A 14,451-nucleotide genomic window follows, 5' to 3' on the forward strand; every position below is an offset into this window, starting at 1 on the left:
CAATATAGTCTATATTCTTTTTATAAAAACAATACTGGGGCTTGCACTCATGGTCTTGTGCTCTTGGTTGGCTTTTTCTTTCACTCAAGGCTAACCTCTACCACTTGAGCCACACCACCACTTTTGGATTTTGACTGGTTAACCAGAAATAAGAGTCTCACAGACTTTCCATCCTGGACTGGTTTCAAACCAGGATCTTCGGATCTCAGCCTAGGATTACAGTTGCTAGGAGTACAGGTATGAATCACCAGCATTCAGCCTCAATGTGGTGTTAGTGTTTCATTTCGTACATAAATTGCCCCTAGCAACGCTTTCCACTTGGCCTGTTTCTCAACAGCTCTAAGATCTGCTAAAGCCCCAGGATTAGTGTTAGTATTGTTTTTATACATCCCGATTAACTTCTAAATAGTTCTCATTTATTGAATACCTATAAACAATGACACACATTTTGTTGTAAGACTTGATCAATGTTAACTGGATCCTCAAAACAACCCTAATATAGAGATCTTGTTATTATCACCATGTTAAAGATATAGAAATCAATAGATAAAGAGCTTGAGTGAGTTCCCTCACATCATAAAGCTAGAAAGTAACAGGACAGAAAACGATGTTTAGCCCAGAGCTCAGACACTTAGTCATGAGGTTGTATCACCACCAACCACTTGGGGTATGGTAGTGCTATTTCTCAACAATACCACAGCAGAAGTATGTATGTGGAAAATATTCTCATTGCTTATCAACGATGAGGCCTCTGTATTTCCTCCTGGGTTTTACTTCCGTACATTCACCTTTGCTCTTGTAACTCTCCCAACTATCCAACTATTCTTTTTCCATCTGAACTTAGTACAGTTAAGGTTCAGGAGATCAGTTTTCCCTGTGAGTATATGAATGTAAGAACTCCTCGCTTCACACCTCCATCCACATGCAATATGTACATTTTATGTATAATCAGCATGGAGTATTACAAAAAGCTGATTTTTCCCTACCCTGTCAGTATCTATGGGTTTTCATGTATGCAGACCAAACTCTGCCCTTGTGTTGAAACAATGTCTTAAAGCACAGTTATGTCTACTGAAGAAGTGGTCTGGAGGGCTTTCTTGCTCCCTCTCTGGAAGGCATAGTTTAGTCATTAGTATTCTGGTCAGGCAGGAAATCTTCCTTGCAGAGCTGTGGTGGAGAGTATTGCAGCTTTGTGCACTATAAATAGTGTTTTTTATTAAAGTGTAGAAAAATTGTTGGGAGATGGAAAAGAGGTAGGGGTAAGGGTTGCCATGGTAACGCCACTATTCCCACAGCTTTCAAAGAGTAGGGGAAGACTAAGGGATAGTAAATAAAGGAAAAGAAATAGAGGAAGTCTGAGTGACACATGATCACGCATGCAATGAGGCAGTTCAGAGAACAGTTTCAAATTGATGAGCTGGGAAATCCAGGATGGGTCTTATGTCACGTAGTAGAGAACAAGGAAGCTATAAGGTAAAGCTTATCATTAGCTCTATGGCACCACTCAGCCACAGAGGCCACCAAACAAACTGCGCCTTGGCAAATAACATGGATAAATGATGATCCCCTACAAGGAAACGGACGTTTTTCCTGGTGACCTCCTGGGAGCTTCTAGCCCCCATCCTCTCGGTTCCTAATTTTAGATATTGGTTCTGGGATTCCCATTCTTCACCCCACCCCTCACTCCAGTATTGTGAATTGACTCCCAGTAGATCAAGAAATATCAGAACCAATCAGAACCCCACCCACCCATTTGACACTCAATTAACTCACATCTAAAACAATCCATAACATCTTAGTAAGGACTACTAAGATGAAAGGACAAAGCTCCATTCAGTATGTCACAGGTTACTGAGCACTTATATTCTGTCTCATTTGCCTCTGTAGCCTGGGTTTACTTCATTTCATCATGAAACCTGGTGAATCTAACTCAGACTGAACCAAGTCTACCTCTTGTATGCAAGAACTTCCCATCTTTCTTGGAGAATGAATCTAAGGTTGATGGTTTGCATGATTTTCAGTCTGCCCTAGTCACACATTGTAACAGTTTGAACAATGCATTCTGCACATTAACAGGTGGGGTGTGTGTGTGTGTGTGTGTGTGTGTGTGTGTGTGTGTGTGTGTGTGTGTGTGTGTGTGTGTGTGTGTGTGTGTGTGAAGAGAAAGAGGAAGGTAGAGGAAAGAGGGAGAGAGGCAGGAAGACAGAGAGGGAGGAAAAATGTCAGTGTGACTACAAATAAGCAGTTCTACATCATTTTTGCTGATGGAGAGAAAATAAACAAAAGTCATCATTTTTAAGGACTTTGTAATGCACTAAATGGATTGTGGTAGCCGTTACCAGCAGATGTTTAGAATAAATTTTAAACAAGGCTGTGTTTTCTCCCACACTCTGAAAGAAATAGCAAGGGAAACTAGTTTTAGGAAAAGAAGGCTGGGATTAAAAGCTGACCCCAGCTAGGCACTGGTGGCTTAGGCCTGTAATCCTAGCCATTCAGAAGTCAAATCCTAGCCGTAGGATTTGAAGCCAGCCCAGACAAAGTCTATGAGATTATCCCCAATTAACCACCAAAAAGCCAGAAATGGAGATATGGTTCAAGTGGTAGAGCCACAGCTTTAAGCATAAAAACCAAGTGAGAGTAATAGTTCCTGAATTCAAGCCCTCGAATCGGTAATAAATAAGTAAATAAATGAGTTACCTAGTCTTTGATACTGAATTATAACAAAAAAGGACAATGTCAAAGAAGTAATCAGTTTATACAGTCCTTTAAGCAAAATGTGATTCAGATTAGAATGTAAAACCAAGCCAGAATAACTTTGAGATAAAGTCATAGAAAGTAAATCCAAAATACATTATTAAGGGAAAGTAGAATCAAAAGAATAATAATTATGCAGTACTTTTCCTGTTACCAAGAATCTTATTCAATCTCCACAGACATTCAAAAAGGTAGAGATTAGGGCATTAGCACAAAGAAGAGAACTGAAACTGATTTGTAGACAATGGGCAATGGATTGAAACGAGATAAATCTGGGTTGATAGTCTCCATGTTCCTCAGGTTTCCTGAGGTGGCAGGCAGGGATTGTCACTATAAAGTCAGAGTAAAAGAACCTGTGGTTTTGGACTGTGTATCTAGAGCCCTAACTGAGGGGTATGGTAAGGTTTCACTATTCACAGGTGCAAATTGTCAAGTCACAACATGGAGAGTTTGCAGTGTTAGAATCACATGCATGCAATGGTGCTGTGAAACCATTTCTACCAGTCATGGAATGCTGCCTTTCCCCTGGTTTTGTTATCGTCTGCTACACCTCTCTCTCTCTCTCTCTCTCTCTCTCTCTCTCTCTCTCTCTCTCTCTCTCTCTCTCTCTCTCTCTTTCTCTCTCTCTCTCCCTCTCTCTCTCTCTCTCTAACACATGTACACACACACATGTATATACATTCATACACATATACATATACACTTCTGTTATTTCCCAGTCTTCTCCTTTCTCTTCTCCCTTTCTATTTATCACACATAATCTTACGCATCTACATCATTTATCTACATGAGAAAAATTTTGACCCAGTGCCAATGGCTCATACCTATAATCCTAGCTACTCAGGAGGCTGAGATCCGAGGATCCAGCTTTGAAGCCTGCCTGGGCAGGAAAATCTGAGAGACTCATCTCCAATTAACCACCAAAAAACTGAAAGTAGAGCTCTGGCTCGAGGATTAGAGTGCCAGCCGTGAGTGAAAAAGCCAAGTGAGATCATGAGGCTCTGAGTTCAAGCCCAGTACTGGCAGAAAAGGGAAGAGGGACCTTTTTTTTAACATCTTTCCAGCTAAATCCAGCCCAGAGTCCATACTGCTCCCACTTGACCTTCCACTGTAAGAAAATCTTACAGTTCTAATAGTTAATATTTAGCAAGTACCCACTTACCATATGCAATGAATCAGGATAATAACTCTTAGACATTTCAACTCCTGAATCTCATTCAGTCTTTCTAACAACATAAATATTAGGGAGTGATATTATTAAAGTCCTGCAGGTTAACTCATGAGACATCCTGGGTCAGCCATCACTGAAGTCATATAACCAGTGATGATCTAGCCAAGCAGGTGGGGCATTGTATGATTTTTGCTTACCCAAAGTTTTAAGTACATTCAGCATTGGCTAAGATGGTTTCCCAAAGAGTAAATAATCCATAGTAAAATATTTTAACTGACTTACACTGAGATCTGAGGATCACGGTTCAAAGTCATCCTGGGCAGGAAAGTCCGTGAGACTCTGATCTCCAATAAACCATTAGAAAACCTTAAGTGGAGCTGTGGCTCAAGCAGTAGAGTGCTCACCTTGAGCTGAAGAGCACAGAGACAGTGCCTATGCCCAGATCTCAGCCTCCTGAATAGCTAGGATTACACACATGAACTACCCAAAGGCCAGCAGTTTGAGTTTCTTGAAAATAAACTCCAAAATCCATTTTTTCATACCTTAGCTGTCTTTTGCTCCTCCTCCATCTCTAGCAATCTGCTAGCCACTGGCACTGAGATGACTCATGGCTACTTTCCCACCACACTGTCCAAGCAAAGTCTTCCCCTTTTACATCCACGCACCCTGGACTTCCATCTCTGTTTCTAGCAGATACTCTCATGGTTTTCATCATGAAGGCAAAAACAAAAACAAAACAGTGCCATCAACTTGGTCCCTCCACCTTCCCCTCTCTCTCTCTCTCTCTCTCTCTCTCTCTCTCTCTCTCTCTCTCTCTCTCTCTCTCTCTCTCTTAGTTTTAAATTACAAAAAAGATTCTACCTCCCACATCTTCTACTGCCCCCCTTCCCCTGGCCCAGAAAGCCTTCACTGGCCTCCGGCTGCCTGCAGACATAGTGTCTGCTTTTGCATTTCACACACTCCATTGGTGGCTCAAAGCAACCTATCTACCCTAGTGTGCTCCAACCTCACCAAATCTTTAGACCCACCCCATCTTTAGATACAAGCCAAGTTTCCCAGCTTCCTGCTCTAATGCATGCTAACCCTAATGTAACGCACAAGAGGGTTTTCTTCTCTACTTGGCCACAACTTAAGAAGTCTTCTGCTGTAGTTTGGATCTGAAATGTTACCCAAAGGTCTCTGTGTTAAAGATTTAGTTGCCACATAACTAGTATATGTCTAAGTCAAGCAGAAAAGGTCAGATAAGTTGATGTTAGGAAAATGAACCTTAAGATATATATTCAAATGTTTTTTTTTCTTTCATATGATTGTTTCTAACTCATTTATAAGATTATTTCTTTGTTGCTTTATATGTTCCTCCTCCACGGTATAACCCCTGCTTTCACTGTATTTGATGTTAGTATAATTTGTGGAGAGGAAGGGAAAAACAAATCGTTTAAATAGGGATACAGGTGGACCCATTGCAACACTGAGATGTACATGTCGTTATGTGGAAAACAAACTTTACAACTTTGGTGGGGGGGGGGGAGGATTGGGTAGGGGCGCGGTGGGGGGGGGAGGCTGGGAAGGGATGGGAAGGGGAAACAAAGGAGGAGGCTACAATGTTTGATAAGAAGTGTACTCATTATCTTGCCCATGTAATTATAACCCCTCTGTACAGTATTTTCACAATATAAATAAATAAATGATTTAGTTGCCATATTGTGGCATGACTGGAAGGTGGTGGAACTGTTAAAAGGTAGAGCCTCGTGGGAGAAAGTTAGGTCACTGGGACATGCCGTTGAAAGAGATCTTCCTTCTTTCCTTCCTTCCTTCCTTCCTTCCTTCCTTCCTTCCTTCCTTCCTTCCTTCCTTCCTTCCTACCTTCCTTCCTTCCCTTTCCTTTCCTTTCTTCCTTCTTTTCTTCCTTCCCTTCTTCCTTTTCCCTTCCTTCCTTTCTTTCTCCATCTATCTCCATCCTCTCTGCCTCCCAGCTGCCATAAATGAACAGTTTTCTTCACCATTCCCTCCCATTAGAATGTACTGTCACAGCTCTAAAAGCAAAGACCAATGGACCATGAGCTAAAATCCCTACATTTTTGAGCCATACTAAACCTTTCTTCTTTTTAATTCATTTTTATCAGGTATTTTGTCATAGTGATGGGAAGCTGACTAACATTTCTTCCCAAAGTTTATTTTTCTTTTTTTTTTAATTGTGGGAACACCGTACAGAGGAGTTACAATTACATGGGCAAGGTAACGAGTACATTTCTTTTTTTTGGGGGGGGGGGGGTCTGGTCGTGGGGCCTGAACTTCTGGGCTTGGGCGCTGTCCCTCAGCTCTTTTAGCTCAAGGCTAGCACTCTACCACTTGAGCCACAGCACCACTTCCGGCTTTTTTCTTTTTGCTTATGTGGTGCTGGGGAATCGAACCCAGGGCCTCATGCATGCAAGGCAAGCGCTCTACCACTGAGCCACCTCCCCAGCCCACAAGTACATTTCTTATCAAGCATTGTTGCCTCCTCTTTGTTTCCCCTTCCCATCCTTTCCCATACTCCCCCCACACCTCCCTGCACCTGATCCTCCCCCCCTCCAAAGTTGTAAAGTTTGTTTTTCTACATAACGACTTGTACATCTCATTGTTGCAATGGGTCCACCTGTATCCCTAGTTAAACAATTTGTCCAAAGTTTTTTGTATTGGCCAGTTCTAGTCTTTGTTTTTGTGTGCTTATTCCACCTCCTGAAGTCAGCTATGGAATCTGTGCATCAAGTATGCATTTTTCCACAATGTATATGCATCTTGTACTTCACACACCCTCACTGTGTATTTGATGAGTTGGTTTGAGATGGGGTTCCATGTGGGGAGTACCAAGTTCCCTGGATCCTCACTTCTCCTAAAACAGAGAAAAATTCCATTATTTGTTCCACTTTGTGTGTGTGTGTGTGTGTGTGTGTGCCAATACTGGGGCTTAAACTCAGGACCAAGGGTATTCTCCCTTAGCTTGTTTTCACTCAAAGCTGGTGCTCTATATTTTGAGTCTCAACTCCACTTCTGGCTTTTTGGTGGTTAGTTGGGAAGATAAGAGTTTCATGGGCTTTCCTGCCCAGGGTAGTTCTGAACTCTGATTCTCAGCGCTCAGCCTCCTGGGTAGCTAGGATTGCAGGCGTGAAGCTACAGTGCCAGGCTCCACTTTTGCATTTTAAAGTGCAGAATTTTCTATGTTCTGCTATGGCTTTAATATCAGTTCTCTTCAGTAAAAGAAAAAATGGGTTAAATCTTTAGAAAATGCTCAAAGTTACTGAGCCTGCCCATGTACCAAGGCACTGTTGGAAGGCCATATATGTTTAAAACATGTGTCTCTCAGCAGCCCTCTGATGTAAGCACTAAATCTCCATTTTATCATGAGGAACCCAAAGCTCAGACAGCCCTTTATAGGCTCAAACAGCTGGTTTGAGACAGCCTGATTTTCACTCAACTCCAGAGCCCATGTCCCACCATGATGCTACAAGGAATTGCAGATTTGAAAGAGGGAGGATTTTATTTCTTTCCAGCTCAGAATTTGAACTCAGGGCCTCACACTCCTTCAGCTTGCTTGCTTAGTTGGTGCTCTACCACTTGACCCATGCCTCTGGTCCAACTTTTTGGTGGTTATTTCGGAGATAGAATCACATGGATTTTTTTCAACTTGGGCTGGCTTCAAACGTCAGTCCTCTGGATCTCCATCTTTTGAATAGCTAGCATTACAGGCATGAGCTGTCAGTGCCTGGTTTTGTGTAGTTTTTGGTGGTCCAAATCTCAAATCCTGGAGCCTGGATTGGTCTTCACATTTGATCAGTCAAGTACACATGCGTATTTCCTGGTGTCATGCAGTAAGATGAGGGGAGGGGGTTACCTTTGTATTCTATTTACCTGGGGTGTGCAGTTTTGTTATTAGTTCACAGCACAAGATTCCTGACAGCACTTTACACAGCTGTATTCTCATGCTTGTCCTAGCCAGGCACCCTTTTAGGACTAAATTGTCTTTTCATATATAAGTCAGTTCCAAGCCAGGCCTTTCCTTTAAACCACCAATTGCCGGCCTCCTTGCCTTCCAGCCTCCTGACATACCCCCACCCCTCACAGAGGAGGAGCACTTCAACCGCAGGTAAGCAGATCACCTCTAAATGTCAAAACAGAATTTTACTCAATCATTACTTGGGATGAATCAGGAGACACAGCAAATAAATACTCCAATGAGGTTGTGTTATGAAGTATGTATATATCATCTCTGATCTAATAATTCATGTAGGCTTGACTGTCCAAACAGCCCTGCAGCCCAATCCGAGCTTCCAAGAGCCATTCGACACCGCTTGGGATAGTAACACAGCACCTGTAGAAACACAATGCAAAGGCCATAGCTGAATGAGAGGCCAGTTAAGTACCCAGAGGGAAGAGGCTAGAAAGCTTCTCCAAAGGGGCTGATCAGTTCAAGCACAGGCACAAAGCCTGAGCTCTGATTGCTGTATAAGTCAGGCTTCCATCAGAGCTTTGCCTAATGGCTTTGCAGGCCCTGGACCAGCATCTGCCTTCTGTTGCTCAGCAACCTTCAGGCCAGTTGCATCTCCTAGGGCTGATGTGTGTGGAATGATTGTTGACAGCTGATCTCTGGCTGGCATGATATTTAGATGCCAAGGCCACAGTGAGTACCAAAAAGAAGGAAGAGGAGGAGGAGGAGGAAGAGGGGAGGAGGAGGAGGGGGAGGAGGAGGAGAGACAGAGACAGAGAGACAGGGAGAGAGAGAGAGAATAGAATAGATAAGCAGAGAGGGAAGCGGATTAGGGCATGAATGCCCCCACTTACTCACTTTGTCCCGGATACCCACATCACTGTAAGCAACATCCTCACCTCCTAGACTCCCTGTGGCCTGCAGATCTGGTGTTCTTTCTCTCTCCCATCCAAGCTTTGGATCTGCATGTCTTATACACAGAGACATCCCCTGCTGTGTTCCCCACCTGAGAGTAAAGAAGTGTCTGCATACTAAATACATAAAGCACACTTCCAAAGCCAGGAAGTACAGGAAGGCTTAAGACACCAAACCAAAAGAATTATTCCACGTTATTCCAGTAGAAAGCGTCTCAGGGCCCAGTAGGCCCAAGCCATTAAAACCTCTCTCATCAGGCTGGGTCTGGACCACTTATGGAGAGTGCATAATACCCAGGGGAAGACCCAGGGCCCAGGTAGGTCTTGAAATGCTGGAACATTCCATTCCCCACCCAGGTGTGGGTTTAGCTTCTCTGTGACTGCTTAGCCCGCAGCGTTAACTGGTGAGCATAAGCCAGCTATGAAAAGAGAACATGCAGCCAATGAGCACAGAGCGGTCCTGTGGCAGAGAGGGGAGGGACAGCTACTTGGAAGCAGAAGCCGCCCCTTACTCTGAGCATGCAACAGCCCCCCAAGTTACTCCTATTCAGTTTCCCTCCTGATTAAAACTGATTTTAACAAGCATTAAGGACAGCTCTAAAACCAATACTTTGATCATTGGGAAGGTTCCAAGGAGAACCAATGCATTGTCCATGTTTTCACGGATTTGTTTTGGTAGCTGTCCTTCCTCTAGGAATGCTGGTTGATTCCTACTAGGTTGGTTCCCGCTAGGACTGTTCTGCTGGACTCTTCAATCCAGCCTTGATAATGGAGCCTGTGTGAGACAATGCCATCCACTTCTGGACAGTTCCCTGGGAGCCAACAGTCAATGAGCTCTTCCATATGTGTCACTGGGTGCTGTCACTTTGCATGAGCTCTCTAACACTCCAAAGCAAGTGGTATTATTATTCCATATTCAGATAAGGAAAGGGTCCTAGAAAGTTGACCCTCTTGCTAAGGTCATCATAGATTCAAATGACAAATCCACAACTCAAACCCTGGGCTCTTGAAACAGGGACCTAAATGATCTCACCTTCAGGGGCTGGACATCTGGGTACCCATGAAGCTGCACAGGTTTGAGGAAGGTACAGGGAGGGGGTACCTTTGATGGACAGGCTATGACTGTCTTAGTTAGAAGTGGCAGATGTCACCCAGATCCCATTTTTTTGTTCATGAGAGTGATTCTAGGTGGTCAGATCTGCAGATTTTTCAAAAGAAGTTATCGATATAGCTCTGTGCATATAATAATCCAAATTATATGAGTGATAGATGAAATTTTTTTTGCCAGTACTGGGGGTTGAACCCAGGGCCTACGTGCTGTCCTTTAGTTAGCTTTTTTGTTCAAGGCAGGCACTCTACCAGTTGAGCCAAAGCTCCACTTCGAGGTTTTTCATGGTTAAATTGGGGTTAATAGTCTCATGGATTCCACTTCGAGGTTTTTCATGGTTAAATTGGGGTTAATAGTCTCATAGATTCTTTTGGTCCTGGCTAGCTGTCAACCATCATCCTCAGATCTCAGGTTCCTGAGTAGCTAGGATTAAGATCACAGTGGAATACTGTTCGATGTTTGTTCATGTGATTCAATTCTGGAGCCCAGTGTGCTCCAAGAGACTTATCTCTGATGATAAATCTGTCACAATTCTCTTCCTCTTGTTTCCATCTATTGTATTCAGTTCTGCTATTTGGAGTAACAGCGATTTCAAAACACCATCGTCCTGTCCTCTTCTCTAGATTGAATATATGCAGCCTTCAAGTTTCCTCTTTTCAGGTCCTGCTTTGCAGGACTTCCGCTGTGCTGGCCCTGCTATTCTGGGCATGCTCCAACAACACATCTCTGCTGATCACATGATCCATGAAGCCCTACCCTTCATTTCCTTCCTGTCTGTGCCATGACAGACCAAGGTAGGCTCCAAAACCTTCAGGATTCATTCAAGGATGGAACTCAAGCCACTAGTTTTTCTTGATCTCTAAAGTTTTGCTTCCATTTAAGAGATTCTAACCTGCCTAACCCAGTCGGAGGCTTCTTGGTCTCTTTGGTGACTGTTAACATTGTGAGAAGTAACCTGTCCACCACCAGCCCTTCCATACCATGATCCTAACCACTGCTCCAGTCCTCAGATCCTTGCAGGGACTACTCTAGAGGCACACTTTAACACCAACAACTTGTAGTCCCACACCTGCCCAAGTTTCTTCTTAGAGGAAGTGCTCCATGGCACTAAGAGCTCAACTCACCCAGTCCTGAAACAAATCTCATCCTCCTCCTGGTGCCTTGTTCCCAGTATTCAGAGGCTTTTTCCAATGTCCATCACAGCCAGTATGTAAGCTTCACCGATTCTACTTTCTAAAAACTACCACATGCAGACAACCCCATCCCAGACTCACCTGGCTCTAGCTACCTGTGGGGTGTGTATTGGATGTAATGAGGCCTAAGTAAGGACTCAGAGGGGCAAATGTGATGGCTCAGCAGACTCCGCCCCTTATCAGTCATGCAAAGCAGGTCCCATTTTTGGTTTGAGTCCTATCTCACAATTTCCTTGGTACAACAGAGAACTGCAAATCTGCTCGTCTGCTATGGAAACTGAGAAAAGCAAAGTAGCCTATCTTTGACTCTTCCTCTGCCTTCTGGCCATTTTCCATAGCCACTGGAGCTGGAGCTGGGGCTGCGCTGAGCAGCTGGGTTTCTCTGTGAATGGTGACTCACAGATGTAGTTTCTCTGGCCCAGGTTCTCAGAAAACTCCCAGCTGAGAAGACTTCCTGGTGGTCAAGTGACCCCTTCCAGCTGCCAGCCCTATAGCATGGGATCCCAGCTGGGGCTAGGTGATGAAGACCAGGTCTGGGCTTTGGCCCTGGGCTAGAGGACCTGTCTGTTCCACTTGCTACACTCAGGATGTGATTCATCACCAAGGATCCCATGGAGAAGCCAGGCCCTTGACCAATCAAAACTGTTCTAGGAAAGCTAGATTTGGGAGAGCGTTGTTCCTACCACCAAAGAGCATCAGCTTAGTTAGCACTATACATGGTACAAAGAGGTCCTGGGATGTCAGGAGCATCTCATTAAAATTGACAGAGGTGTTCAGAGAGGGACTAACTTCCAGGAAGACCTTATAATGTATTATGGCAAGTAATTCCTTGAGAAAAGCAAATGGGGCTTTCAGTTAACTAAAACATCAGGCAAGGGCAGGGCTAGATCAGATCACAAATGCTAACACTGTGTGAGACAGCCAAATCCTCCTCCCAAACAAAATCCCATGCAGAAGTACAATATGCTGGTGGGGGAGGAGGGAAAGAAGAAAAAAATGGAGTAACAATATTCAACAAGAAATGTACTCATTTCCTTACTTACTGTAACCTCTCTGTACATCGCTTTTACAAAAAAAAGAAAAAGAAATGCTAAAACACACACACACACACACACACACACACACACACACACACACACACACTGAAAGTGAAAATCGCTGGGAGCAAAGGTCAAGTAGTTGAAGTGTTTTCCTAGTAAGCTCAAGGCCCTCAGTTCAAGGCCTAGTATCATCAAAGAACCCAGAACCATCAAACATAAACCTCCTGGGGTCCACTTCACATCCCTATTTGGTCATCTCTTGGTGACTTGACTCTTCTCCAGTCACCAAAGCTTTGGCTCACAGGCTCCTGGGAATCATCTACCCATCACCTTTTAAAAAAAAGTTCTATCTGTCATGGGGCTTGAATTCAGGACCTGGGCATTGTACCTGAGCTCTTTTACTCAAGACTAGTGTGCCACCATTTTGAGCCACAGCTCCACTTCTGGTTTTCTGTGGATAATAGCCCCATGAACTTTCCTGCCTGGGATGGCTTTGAACTGTGATCCTTAGATCACAGCCTCCTGAGTACCTGGGACTACAGGTGTGAGCTACCAGCACCGGGTTCTACCCAACACCTTTCAAGTTCTTCTAGTAGAGGCTTCTATACCCTAACTCCACTCAGGCACACTAATTAGGACCATGTCCTGGATTTTGACAAGACTTGGACAATACATGGTCCCTGGTACCTTACTGCTGCGTCCCAACTCAATTATTCTATTCTCCCAGCCCATAAGCTTCGTGTCTTCATCCCTTGCCAACAAGTACTTCAGATCCTCTGGTTGTGGCTTGAAGTGTTTTCTTGCTAATGTTCAATTCCAGTGGCCATATTGGCCTGCTCTAAATCTCCTCTAGCCAGGCCCCACCTGAATGAAGACATTGCTCTTGCCAGCAGCTCCTCTTCTAAACCCTTAACAGCTCCTCCTGCTTCTTTCTCTACACTTCTACATGCTTCCAAACCTACTGTAATCTCATCTGTGTCAGAGTGGCATCCCGCAAATTTCTAGATCTCCCAAACTCCAAGAAGAAACATCCAGAATCCCACTACACACTCTCCCCTGCCCCCACCCCATACACACACACTCAGATACCCCTCCCAGGCCCCAGACCTGACCGGTCTACAGGGTCATGGGGCCTAGTGATCTGATGTCTTCACCCTGTCCTTTCAGGTCTGCCCACCTGCCTGGGCCATTGTGACAGTTTCCCATTTGCTCTTCCTGCCCCAGGCACCGCCTACTCCACGTCCAGCTCTAGTCCATACCCCCGGGCAGCCAGCATGATTTTCCTTATAAGAAAATCCAGCCGTGTTGCCCATCTCCTTACAACTCTTTGAGGGTTTCCCACCTCTAAAGTAAAACCACCGAAACAGAGCCTTCGTGCTGTCTTGAAGACCAAACCTATGAAATCCATCCTGCTATCTATCCCCTTGAAACATCTCTCTTTCATTCCTTGTACATTATGCTTAGTCACAATAATTCCTTTGGTTTCCTGAACCATCCCTTCCTGCTTTCACACTGTCCATTCCTCTACTAACTGCAGAGCTAACTAGCCCTATGGGTCCTCCAGTGCTCCTCTTCTAGACCTCATTCTAGAAGCTTCCTGTGCTCCTCCCAGCTGCATGTGCTCTCCTCTCTCCTGGCACTTCTGCTCTATACAAATCAGTTGTCTACTGGCCTCTCTTCCCAATATATCTTTGGGGCCCCAGAGACTGGGACTTATACCTTTGTGTCCCTTGTACCTGCAGGCCAGATGGGCTCAGTACATGTGTTATGAATAAATGAATGAATGAATGAAGCAATTGTGGAAGAAGAAAGACTCCCCCTCCCCTCCCTTGCTGGAGAAACAGGAAACCCCTGAAGATTGCTGATAAAGCACCATGCAGCCAGGTCTTCTGAAACCTGAGGCCCAGCAGCAAGCTCTTAGCAAGAAAGAAAGTGCTGATAGGGTGCATGAAGCTGAGCCCCATCCGGAATCTCCCTGCAAGAAGTCTCCCTGCAGAGCAAGGAGCCATCAACTGGGTTACAAGAAGCTGAATGCAGGGTAGTGGGTACAACATGGATGCATGGATATCACATGCATGATCATGTTATAACATAACATGAACACAGGAGGTGGGCATTGGTGGAACAGAAGAAGAACAGGAAGGTGAGCTGAGAAGGAAACTGGAAGGTAATTCAGAAAAGGGTTTCTGAACCTTTACACAGACCCCAAGCATTCACACACAGTGAGACCAAAGGAGGATGTTCTTAAGGGAGGAATACAAAGGCATAATGCCTATGCGCCTCCGATCATAGGAAATAATATTTGTC

The 14,451-nt window shown here is 44.4% G+C and overlaps 1 long non-coding RNA gene and 1 other non-coding gene across 2 annotated transcripts; both read right to left on the reverse strand.

Moving 5' to 3' along the window:
- Positions 1-6,317: 6,317 nt before the first annotated feature.
- Trnaa-ugc lies at positions 6,318-6,386 on the reverse strand. Its single transcript has one exon. It is a non-coding gene; the product is annotated as a tRNA-Ala (tRNA).
- A 1,657-nt stretch (positions 6,387-8,043) lies between these two features.
- Positions 8,044-11,189, reverse strand: LOC122103610. The gene is made up of 3 exons (XR_006146789.1): positions 11,036-11,189; positions 8,789-8,895; positions 8,044-8,273 (listed from the first exon to the last, which is right to left on the reverse strand). It is a non-coding gene; the product is annotated as an uncharacterized LOC122103610 (long non-coding RNA).
- Between the last annotated feature and the right edge of the window lie 3,262 nt (positions 11,190-14,451).

This window comes from Dipodomys spectabilis, unplaced genomic scaffold (genome assembly GCF_019054845.1).
Source record: "Dipodomys spectabilis isolate Male_0828 unplaced genomic scaffold, ASM1905484v1 ptg000002l, whole genome shotgun sequence".
Lineage (NCBI taxonomy): Eukaryota > Metazoa > Chordata > Mammalia > Rodentia > Heteromyidae > Dipodomys > Dipodomys spectabilis.